This window comes from Lampetra planeri, chromosome 10 (genome assembly GCF_965212315.1).
Source record: "Lampetra planeri chromosome 10, kcLamPlan1.2.h2, whole genome shotgun sequence".
NCBI lineage: Eukaryota > Metazoa > Chordata > Hyperoartia > Petromyzontiformes > Petromyzontidae > Lampetra > Lampetra planeri.
Window position 1 is genome coordinate 7379736 of NC_136116.1, and position 10341 is coordinate 7390076.

At 45.7% G+C, this 10341-nt stretch overlaps 2 non-coding genes across 2 annotated transcripts; both read right to left on the reverse strand.

Moving 5' to 3' along the window:
* Nucleotides 1-628: 628 nt before the first annotated feature.
* On the reverse strand, nt 629-700 carry TRNAE-CUC (transfer RNA glutamic acid (anticodon CUC)). The gene has a single exon. It is a non-coding gene; the product is annotated as a tRNA-Glu (tRNA).
* Nucleotides 701-1485: 785 nt separating this feature from the next.
* TRNAE-CUC (transfer RNA glutamic acid (anticodon CUC)) lies at nt 1486-1557 on the reverse strand. Its single transcript has one exon. It is a non-coding gene; the product is annotated as a tRNA-Glu (tRNA).
* Between the last annotated feature and the right edge of the window lie 8784 nt (nt 1558-10341).

The window sequence follows — 10341 nt, forward strand, 5'->3', positions numbered from 1 at the left end:
TAAATGTTATAGAGGGGAGGCAGCATCAAGATGTAAACAAAGGAACACATCAAAGAGTGGGTTTGGGAAATATTCCGTACACAAGATCACCTATATTGCCTTGTGTTGAATCCCAATGTGTAGTCCTAAAATATTTACACTGTGTGTGCGTGACTGTGTTTTGTTACAAACTCCCATGGCCATTTGGTGACACTCATATTCATCACGCGGAATGCGCGACAGAGATCTTTGAAGCTAAATGAGGGTTGAGTCTGGATGGCTACCGGATGGGTTGACCGTATTGTGCAAAAGATAGGTGCAATAGAAATTACGGACGCAAGAAGGCATTGCAGAAAGATCCCACGGTTGGTTTGCATTCCCTTGTCCCAGCTTCACCAACCCGCACTGACCCATGGCTCGCAATGCGTGGTGGAATGGCCCCCTCTCTCACCCAGCAGTAGATTTACTAAATTGGGCCGGACATGTCATTCAAACCCAATGTGTCTTTTCGACAAAAAATGTAGTTACATTTTCTGGAGTGAGAAAAAAAACGACACAAAGCATTTGCAATTCACGATGTGTGCAAAAATACACAATTGCGCGAAAAAACTATACAAAGTCGGTTAAATTAAAGATGTAAAAATACAAGTTCCCTGACCGGGAATCGAACCCGGGCCGCGGCGGTGAGAGCGCCGAATCCTAACCACTAGACCACCAGGGATCCTGTACACCGTCCAGGCAGTACTCTATGTATACAGCATTCCAACGTGAGTATATGGAAAAAAAATCGTCATTATAACGATTACTGTAACATGTAAGACTGTTATTTTGCTGAAAGTTCTACAAGATACAGACACAGAGTTCGTAGCGCGAAGAGGAAATGGCAGCGTGAAGGGAGATGGAGGATCATGGGATAGTGGAGTTCAGTTTCGCCCCCTATAGGACGCCAAGGGTGATGATGACTCCAATAATTCACACGTGCATCCCTCCTGTCCGATGGATTGAGACCATTCTTTCTTCCTTCCCCACGCCATGCGAGTTATTGGGCCATATTTCATTCACCACGCTGGTTAATATGGGTTCGTCTAAGCGAGGGGGCTTATTACAATGTCCAATCCACCAGTGGAATTGATTGGGCTGCCCTCTGATGCGCACAAAAGCCTACAAACATTGACATAGATTTAACAACACACAAAGGCGCCAGGCATTGCACGTATCAAAAACTACCAGCTCAACGTCACTGCATGTATGTGGTCATTTATTCGCTTAGAATGTATCCCACCAACTTCAAGGAGCTGAGAAAATGTGGCCACATCCCAACGGGTAACAAAGACTTTAGACCCGGTTACACCCTCATTAGGACCCATGAGTAGGGTACATAAATCCATGTTGGCCACGGCCACTTGCCTCTGGGAGAATCCGCATGTGTGCATAATGGTTACATTGGTCTCAAAAACAACTTAGAAAGTGGAATAACTGAAAAAAAAATTAGACGAAAAAATCAAGTTCCCTGACCGGGAATCGAACCCGGGCCGCGGCGGTGAGAGCGCCGAATCCTAACCACTAGACCACCAGGGATCCTGTACACCAGCCAGGCGGTGCACAACATCTCTGCTGAGCTTCTGAGATTCGACGAGATATGTGTGTGCAGGAACTTCTTTCACGCCGTACGTAGTATGTATGTTGAACTTATTTCGTACCGTACGTAGCCAAACGCGCTAATCCGAGGTGCGGCGGCGGAGGGGGGGAGGGGCAAACTGAACACGAGCAGTTATAAAGAAATTCGTTTTATACCTGTGAACCAAGGCAGTAACCATGGAGTCAACATTGGGAGAGACCACATGTTCCAGGGGGGTCTGGGGGTCCCCCCCCCCAGAAAAAAAAAAATCGAAATTTGAAAACTCATTTCCTGCCTAAAATATTTTTACAAGAATGTCTAATAGTGTATTGTTTTACATTGCTCTGTTTTTCTTCTTTACCTTTTCTTGTTTCATTGTATGTAATGGCAGAGATTAGGGATTATTAAAGTACAACCATAACCACACTAATATAAACAGAAATCTATGCATTGTTATATGAAGACAAGTCCAGATATTGTGGACAAGGTTTAGCAAATTGTTGTTTTCATTTACATAGCATAGCAATTATCTTTTTATATTTTTGATAGCAATATATTGGGGGGAGACATTTTGAGCACATTTGAATATTGGAGGGCATGTGTCTCCCCCAATATATACTATAATTACGGCCTTGCTGTCAACCCATTCGGTTTATCAGTATTCTTGTACAGGGACATTGAGTTTTCAGGTCCATACGGGCAAACACATATTTATTTGTGTTTCTCCCTTGTGAAAAGACTTTGTAGGATGAACGTCGAGATTTATAAGGGCACGGGGGTGACCAATACGGTCTGAATCGGTCTGTAATAAGGCAGGCACTGATAAGGGGTTGATAGGCATGACGTTTTCAATCTAGATTTAAAAGTGCACAGCTCCAGTGACTTCCTAATAATCGGGTACATTCCGGGAGATTCTTTCGCAGATTGACAATACGTGTAACATCAAAACATCAATACGGTACTGTAATCGTGATCTTTGTCTCGGCAAAAAGCTTGCTGAGTCTCAATACATTTAAAGTGGGGGGGGGGGGGGGTGGTCCTGCTCCGTTGGTTATGTTTGGCCCTATCTATTAGTGTTTGATTGTTGGAGTAAACAGGAAAGGCCGGAGTAAACCCAACACGCACATGAGGGATAATACTCAAAAGTTGTACACGTGATGAAACATATCCGTGCGGCGACCTCCTTCTCCTTCTGCATATCCACACGCAAATAGAATTTGATTCCACCGGAGTACTCTATTGGCCTTCCACCCTTACCTTAACCAGCAAGATGTGTTTATGTCAGTGTCATAAGCAAGAGTCAGCCTTGCCGAACAAATACTGCTCGTTTACCAGATGTTACTGGTAAGAGCACTCCCTCAAATCGACGGACCCCGTCAGCGCAAAGAATACGTTTTCAGAACTACCACCTGGACACCTCACAGCCCAATTCTACAACATCTGGGACAGGTGCAACACTCATCAGTAGTATTCCTATCTAAAGTACAAACCTTTGCTTATCTCTTGCAATCTGACCGAGATCCGGCACTTTGTGTAGGAGCGCCCCCTGCCTGCATACAGCTGTCTCATTGCGCTGATGTTTGATATTTATGGCCACAATCTTGACAACATTTGAGATGACGATCTAAAACAAGGCTTGATGCATTATACATGCAGTATCCAGCACTCACCCATTCACTCCAGTAACTCGCTCACAGAAGGTCAGTCGCATCCTTATCACTCTTCCCATGCCGACTGTCATGGTTACTGTTCCCGTGAATTGAGTTCATTGATTCTTCCAACCCGTCTCGGGTCGACCAGACTGCTTCGTCTCATCCGCAGTGTTCAACCACCATCACTGCAGGTCACAACGCTTCTGCGACTTTGGAATTCCCTCCTATCGTCTCGACCCCCCCCCCCCCCGCGCTTTTACGACCTTGCTCAATTCAAGGAAAGCTATTAACTTTAGTTTTAAAAAATGATAGTGCTCTTTATTGCTGGCCGCTTGATGTTTTTTGGCGGGTTGTCATGTGCTCAGAAACCGTGATTTTAAAAAGAAAAGTATAGTGATGTCACACTGTTGTGGTAATTGAATCAAAGGATCGGTTCAATTACCACAATCGTATGGTTCGCTGTCTAGAAATCGCCGTTTGCGTCTATTATCACTCTGATACTCACCTATTCACGAAAACAGAAGCCAGCAATTTTGTCATTAAAGTTTTCTTTTTAAAGCAAACATGAATCTACAAGAGTCTGTTTGACCACATATGAACAAAATGGCACTTTGGTAGTCCATCACTAAACGAGGCGTTGGTACAATACTACTAAGCAGCGTGTCATTCAGCAGGACAACTCTGGACTGGTTTCAAGATTACGAGTCTCATCTGCAGACCGTCGCCTGTTGACTCGGTGTGATCTATTGATGTCCGTGCATCTTTCATTTTCATTATTATACCCATCGTCTTCTAAGAACGATGTGTAAATATTGCATTGTCGTTTGAATGGAAGATTGATAAACACCCGGATAGGTGGAGATAGGACCATGTGTGGTTGGCATGTGCCCTTGTGTAAGGAATGAAATGGGCTCCACCTTTCCGCCTATCTCCCAACCAAATCCTCTTCGGAGCCCCGCTCCTTGGCATCTAATGGTCCGTTGGTCCTGGTGTTGTTGCACTGAATGGACATCGCGAAGCTACGCCGAAAGCGCATCCATCATCCTTTTACATAAGTGCAGTTTTTATAGAATCCGGCAGATGGCGGCTGACGCCTTACGACGCGATACTATCCATTGTCTTTTGCCGCCAGGGTATATATTTTTTATCCATAAATATCAACACGTACAGCACATACAATTCCGCACATTTGTGAGAATGTAATATTGGTTTGATAACTTCATAGATATGGCGTGCATTGTTATACGTGCGCCATTTGAAAAAAAAGCCATAATTTATCTTACACTGCGAGGTGAGATGTTAACGCAGGGCAATTCAGTTACCATATACACCTCCAGCAATCCAGGTGCGAGCCCTGGCAATGGTCATTCGCGCCTGGAATTACTGTTATCTGAGCCTGATGTGGCTTTCCTATAGATCAACTCGGCCCAAAATAAGATACCTGGATCGACGATGTGTCAGTCCCTCATTGGGGAGTGCGTCGTGCTTAAACGTGTGTCTTTTTGACCATTGGATAAGGACCTCTCCACGCCTGTGTTATTTGATCATCCTCCAGTGCGGATTGGTAACGGCGGGGAGCATGGACGTGAGAGCATAGAAGTACAGTACAACAATGCATATTGATGCACTGCTCCTTGCTGATCACCACGTAGCCTCGCAGCATCGAACGACCTGCGCGCGCATGGTGCTCACCCATAAAAGCATCATCCCGGTTCACAGCCGGATGAGCTTCCAAAGCCGTGCCATTTGGTCACAGACGAAGGACTACATTCTGGCGGAAATAGCCGTGGATATGAAGATCTCAGCTGGAGAAGAATGTTGTTGCCTGGTTTACTTAATATGTTGGGAAGTTTGTGTTTAGCCATAAGTTGGTGGCCTTATTTTCCAAATATGTGCAGGGTTTCTTCGAAACGAGATAGGCGTGTATCAAACTCTTATATTGTGCTCACAGGAAAATAAAAGTATATATGCAGCCCTGAAATAGCGAGCTCACGCCACTACTGACGGAGGTCATCCACTATAAGGAGTTCTAGAGAGCCCCTATGGATGGCATTTAACCTATAAAGCCCTCTTACACGCTGACCAGACATCTATAAAGGGGTGGGGATACCTACATTTTGTCCCACGACACACGACCTCCCGATCGGACTCACTGTGGCGTGCCTATTTATAAACCACTGACTGGGTGGACAGAAGCAGCGGGGGATTTAAGAGGCTGAATCACGTGTCAAGGCAATGTGTTAACACAACGGCTCCGTCGTCTTCGACCCATGAGAAACGGAGCTTTCTTTTTGACATAATCATTCACGTAAGTGCAGCACAAGTAGCATGTTTTCGCTAATAAAACATCCTGAAAGCACATATGCCTTGGAAGAAAATGTTCATTGTATTCTCTCTCTTTAGTATTATTAAATAAAAGCGCCAAGTGTTGATGACAATATGTGCCACAACCTGCAATCAAGCGCAATGAATACTAAGTATTCAGTTATAACCAACGCAGCAAATTAGTCTTGTAATTAAATGTAATTATGTTCTCATATACATCGTATTAACATCGGAAATAATTGTAATCTTCGCTGCAGCTGTCTGCTGGGACGGGATGTCCTTACCGCGTCTTTTCGTGTACTTTTTCTAAAACACAGCCTTACAGATTTGAGACGTATCTGTAACGCTCACAATAATTCGCAGTCATTTTCGATCCACTGCTAGATGAAGGCCTCCCAACGCCATGCCGGTGATGGGGGATTGTCTGATCGTAATTCTCCATCCTTCGTCAGTGTGGGTTGGTGAAAGAGGTGGGGTGCCCAGAAACGGTTTAAATATATCACTCAAGACTTAAACTCCAGAGCGCAAACCACCACAACACGGCTCCCCCAATTTGTCATCTATTGTTGCGCTTTATTTCAAATTAAACGTATCGTATGTTTGTTTATTTGTACTTGTCATGCATGATGTAGGTTACTGCAGTAGTTTTCTTCCTACTGAGGTATATATAAGCACCGTGTCAAAAGTTTTGAGCATAAGATATTGAGAATGTTCGGTACGGCAATACGCTTACATCCATCCCTATGTAAGTGCGTGTATGTTGAACTTCTTTCGCACCGTACGTAGCAAACCGTGCTAATCAGAGGTGCGGGTGAAGGACAAAAAGCTAAACACAAAAATCAGTTCTAAATAAATTAGTTTTCAATCTAAATGTAAAATTGCATAGGTTCAGTGGCTTTCTAATATCGGAAGAAAGAGCGTTCCAGACGGTCGCTGCAGCGCATCTGAAATCGCGCGATGCGGTGTCCGTCTTTGTTCGATGGATAGTGAAAAGCCGCTGCGAGGACGATCGGAGTTTGCGTGATGGTTTATGCCCCTTGACGAGATCAGCAAGGTGTTGTGGTTCCTTCGGCAACCGGTAGCTAATTCAGCTCGGCGAGCACTGGATGGACATGTTCGGATCTTGCGGTACCCGTCAGGCCACGTGCTAAATCATATTGTACACGCTGCAGCTTGGTGATGTTTTTGCCAGACGTCCCGTAGAGTGGTGAGTTACAATAATAGAGCCTTGTCGATACTATGCTACAGGCCACCGTGTTGGTTATGTCACGACTCAGAAGTGGTCGAATGTGTCTTAGAGCCCTGATATGAAAATTGCATGCTCTGACTATATTCTGCACGTGGTGATCAAACGACATATTCTGGTCGAGTATGGTGCGGAGGCTCTTTCGATGAGTATAAAACTGAATCCTGTGACTTGAAATACATGTTTGGTATAAATACATATAACGGCTGACATCAATGGCGAGCGGTATCTGGACCCAATCCTGCCTCACTTCACCAACCACGCAGCACAATCGATCGTGGTCAAACACGAACTCCAATGACCGATACGGCGTGGGGAGGCCTTCATCCAGCAGTGGATTGACCAAAGGTTCTGAGCAGAAACACAACACGTGGACGCATGCAGAGTTGGTGGCACTATATAACCTTTAATAATACAGCCATCAAAGCGCTCGCAACATCATTACGCTATACTTGATATAAATACTCCGATATGGTATTGTATATTGGTATTGTAACATTGCAATACTGCATTTAACGTTATGTACACAGCATACCGCTCGTTATACTATTACACAGTTCGAAACAATTGCTAGTGTAATGTAAAAGCGCGTAAGCAATTAATGAGAATACTAACAAACATATACGCCATGGCAAACAAAAACAACCGAAGAGAAAATCATAAAATGAGCATCCCAGTAACCCTGGCCGCGTGTCGCACATGCGGACGTGTTCTATAGCTGCCTGCACTTGTTATGACGTACAACGCTATTCGCAATAGCAGCTGTAGAGGAGCTCTCCAGGGGGCCCCCCTTGTATAAAACGGGGCGCTATGCTGATTGCATTTGCTGGAGAACAGTGGGCGCCCGCTCAATGGGAGATCGCTCCTTCTCAGCTGCCGCTTCTACAGTCTGGAATTACACCCCCACCCACCCATCACCTTTTAATCCGTGCTGCCGATTCCCTGCTCCAGTTGAAGTCTAGGCTGAATACCCAACGTATTTCCCCCTGCATTTGACCGTTTTCTATAATGTAGTAATTACAGTACACTACTATGTGGTTGTGTATACCCTCCCAGTTGTCGGTGCTTTCTAGTCATGCGCACGTGCTCCGTGCGAAACGCCAGTACTCGTGAGATGCATCTGGACTAAGACACAATGTACATCATATAGAAATCTGCCACGGTCACTCCACTGCTGAATGAAGCCCGCTCCAAGCCGCCGCCATATACCGCGATCTCGCAATGCCCCAATCCACCCAGCACCCACACAACGAGATGATGTAATTGCTCCATCTCCCTCGGTGGACGCGCTCTCGGACGCGTTCCATTCCATGGCTGCAACACGGTCACTATTCTCGACCATTGGGCCATCGTCCAAGCCCGCGATGCATTTTCCGAACAGTCGAAATCGTGACTTTTAACCTGCGTGATCACGTAAACCTCACAGCTCACGACGTGGTTCCGAGTGGCGTTCTGCGCTCTTGGGACTCGGTAAGACGCGTGTATATGACCCGTGTGTTTTTGTGTGCGTGTGTGGTTTAAAACGAGCAGCCAGTGCAGCGTGAACATCAGACGGCAAAAGTGGCCGAGCGTGGTTGGAGGCCCCAACATCTTCTGGTATACCGAACCTGCCTTAATAGGTCCATGCCCCCAACAGTCTACAAGATTACATGGGGACCCTTCGTGTCGTTGCTCCATGTGTGTCTGTTTGGGGAGCAGTCGTGCTACAAGCACCGGCGACGTGGTTTCAACGCCTGCCCGTGGCTAACACATCAAAAGGTGAGTAATACGTGAACCTGTTTTGGACCTCCCCTGGGTCGACCCAGCCTTGCACGAGTACCCTGTGCCATGTTGTAACCATCGGCACTTGATAGACAACAGCTTGTCCGGCGGCTCTGCGGGCATCTTTGTGTGTACTTTTTTTTTTATTATAAGCGCTCTGTGACTTTACACGCGGATATGTGACATGCAAGATTCACGGCGTCAAGGAGGAACGGGCTTGTTGCAGTCACCATACTCCACCCTTGAATGGCACACGCTGTATATTGCGCCCACACACACACTACGTGGGGTGTACAGTGATTTCGAGGGTGTCAGGCACATCTAACGTGTTGTTGGCGCATGGCTTCATTTCTGGTGGAAACCTGCCCCAATGTCAACGGTGCCAACAATGGGCGTAACAACTCCAAATGCCGCAACCCATCCATTATCGCCGTGATGGGCCATTCCACGGTGACGGAAATTGCAATCGGAGGAACGCGTGCGTTTTGTTCGATATGGCGATTAAATCATGGATCACACCGCTCTGTCGCGTGAAACAATTTAGGAATTATAAAAGTCCGAATGATGATTAACCCCCAAAGCAATCCGTCTTGTCGACTCCATTACCCCTGTTCAAGTCCAGGCTCCAAAACAAACCTTTTTGTCTTTTGACTGACCGCCTCTTGCTCTTTATAGAATAAATCTCCCCCCTCCCCCGCCGTTCCTGTATATCGTCTTGAGATGCGACCCCATTCAGACACTATATATAATTCCAAATGATTTTGTATATACAGTAGTTGTCATTGTCAGGTTCTCTTTCCAGCGCTGTAGTTCCACTCCCATCTCATTGATTACATGATAATTCAACGCAAATAAATACATATATTCATACATACACTTACATGGAACTATAACGGACAATTGCAAAATTATTTTCGTGTTGTTTCTTTTCGTCACGAATTCTTTCCAATCTGGCAAAACAAACATCACGACGAGACGCAGTTTCTACTCAGCATTATTGAGACACAATAAGCAGACACGTGCCATCCCTTGGCTTGCCACTCCGTAGTTTGTCTCGACCATCTGTCATCGATATTGTATTTCGATGTCCAAGAAAATGACGGTGGCAGGAAGCCAAAGGGATGGAACGCGTCGGAGTGCATGGAGGAGATGGAGCGACTAAATCAGCACGTGCCCAGGTAGGTGCTAGGTGGATCGTTGCATCGCAGAATAAGCCACACGTGGGACGACGTATCGTGGCTGCTGATGCCGACGAAGATGATGACTGAGTATTGTTATGAGTACTATTATTATTTTACGAGTCACCGTAGCGGTATTATATGTGTTGTATGCTTGTACACGTGCCGAATGTTGATGATAAGCTCAGCGAAAACATCGGTGCAGCATCGAACAGCGCTCGCTGCACGCGTGCTATCCTCACAACGCCTATGTACCGTACCGTGCGTGTGTTAACATTAGAGTAGATGATTTCAAATGTGCGACACACGCACGCGCACACATACTGTTCCTATACGATGTTTGTGTTAATCACGCTTTATATAGGCTACGGAAATATGATGCTCGCGAACTAAATTGGCGCACTTTGACAGCAATAAGCCTAATTTCTCAAATGTAACACTGCTGCTGCTGCTATTAGGTGATATGCGCCGATATAACCCTGAAAATAGCATATATCTGGCATGCTTGCATGCACACATACACTAACACACACACACATGCGCACACACACACGCGTACAGCCGGGTGTGTGTGTGCAACCA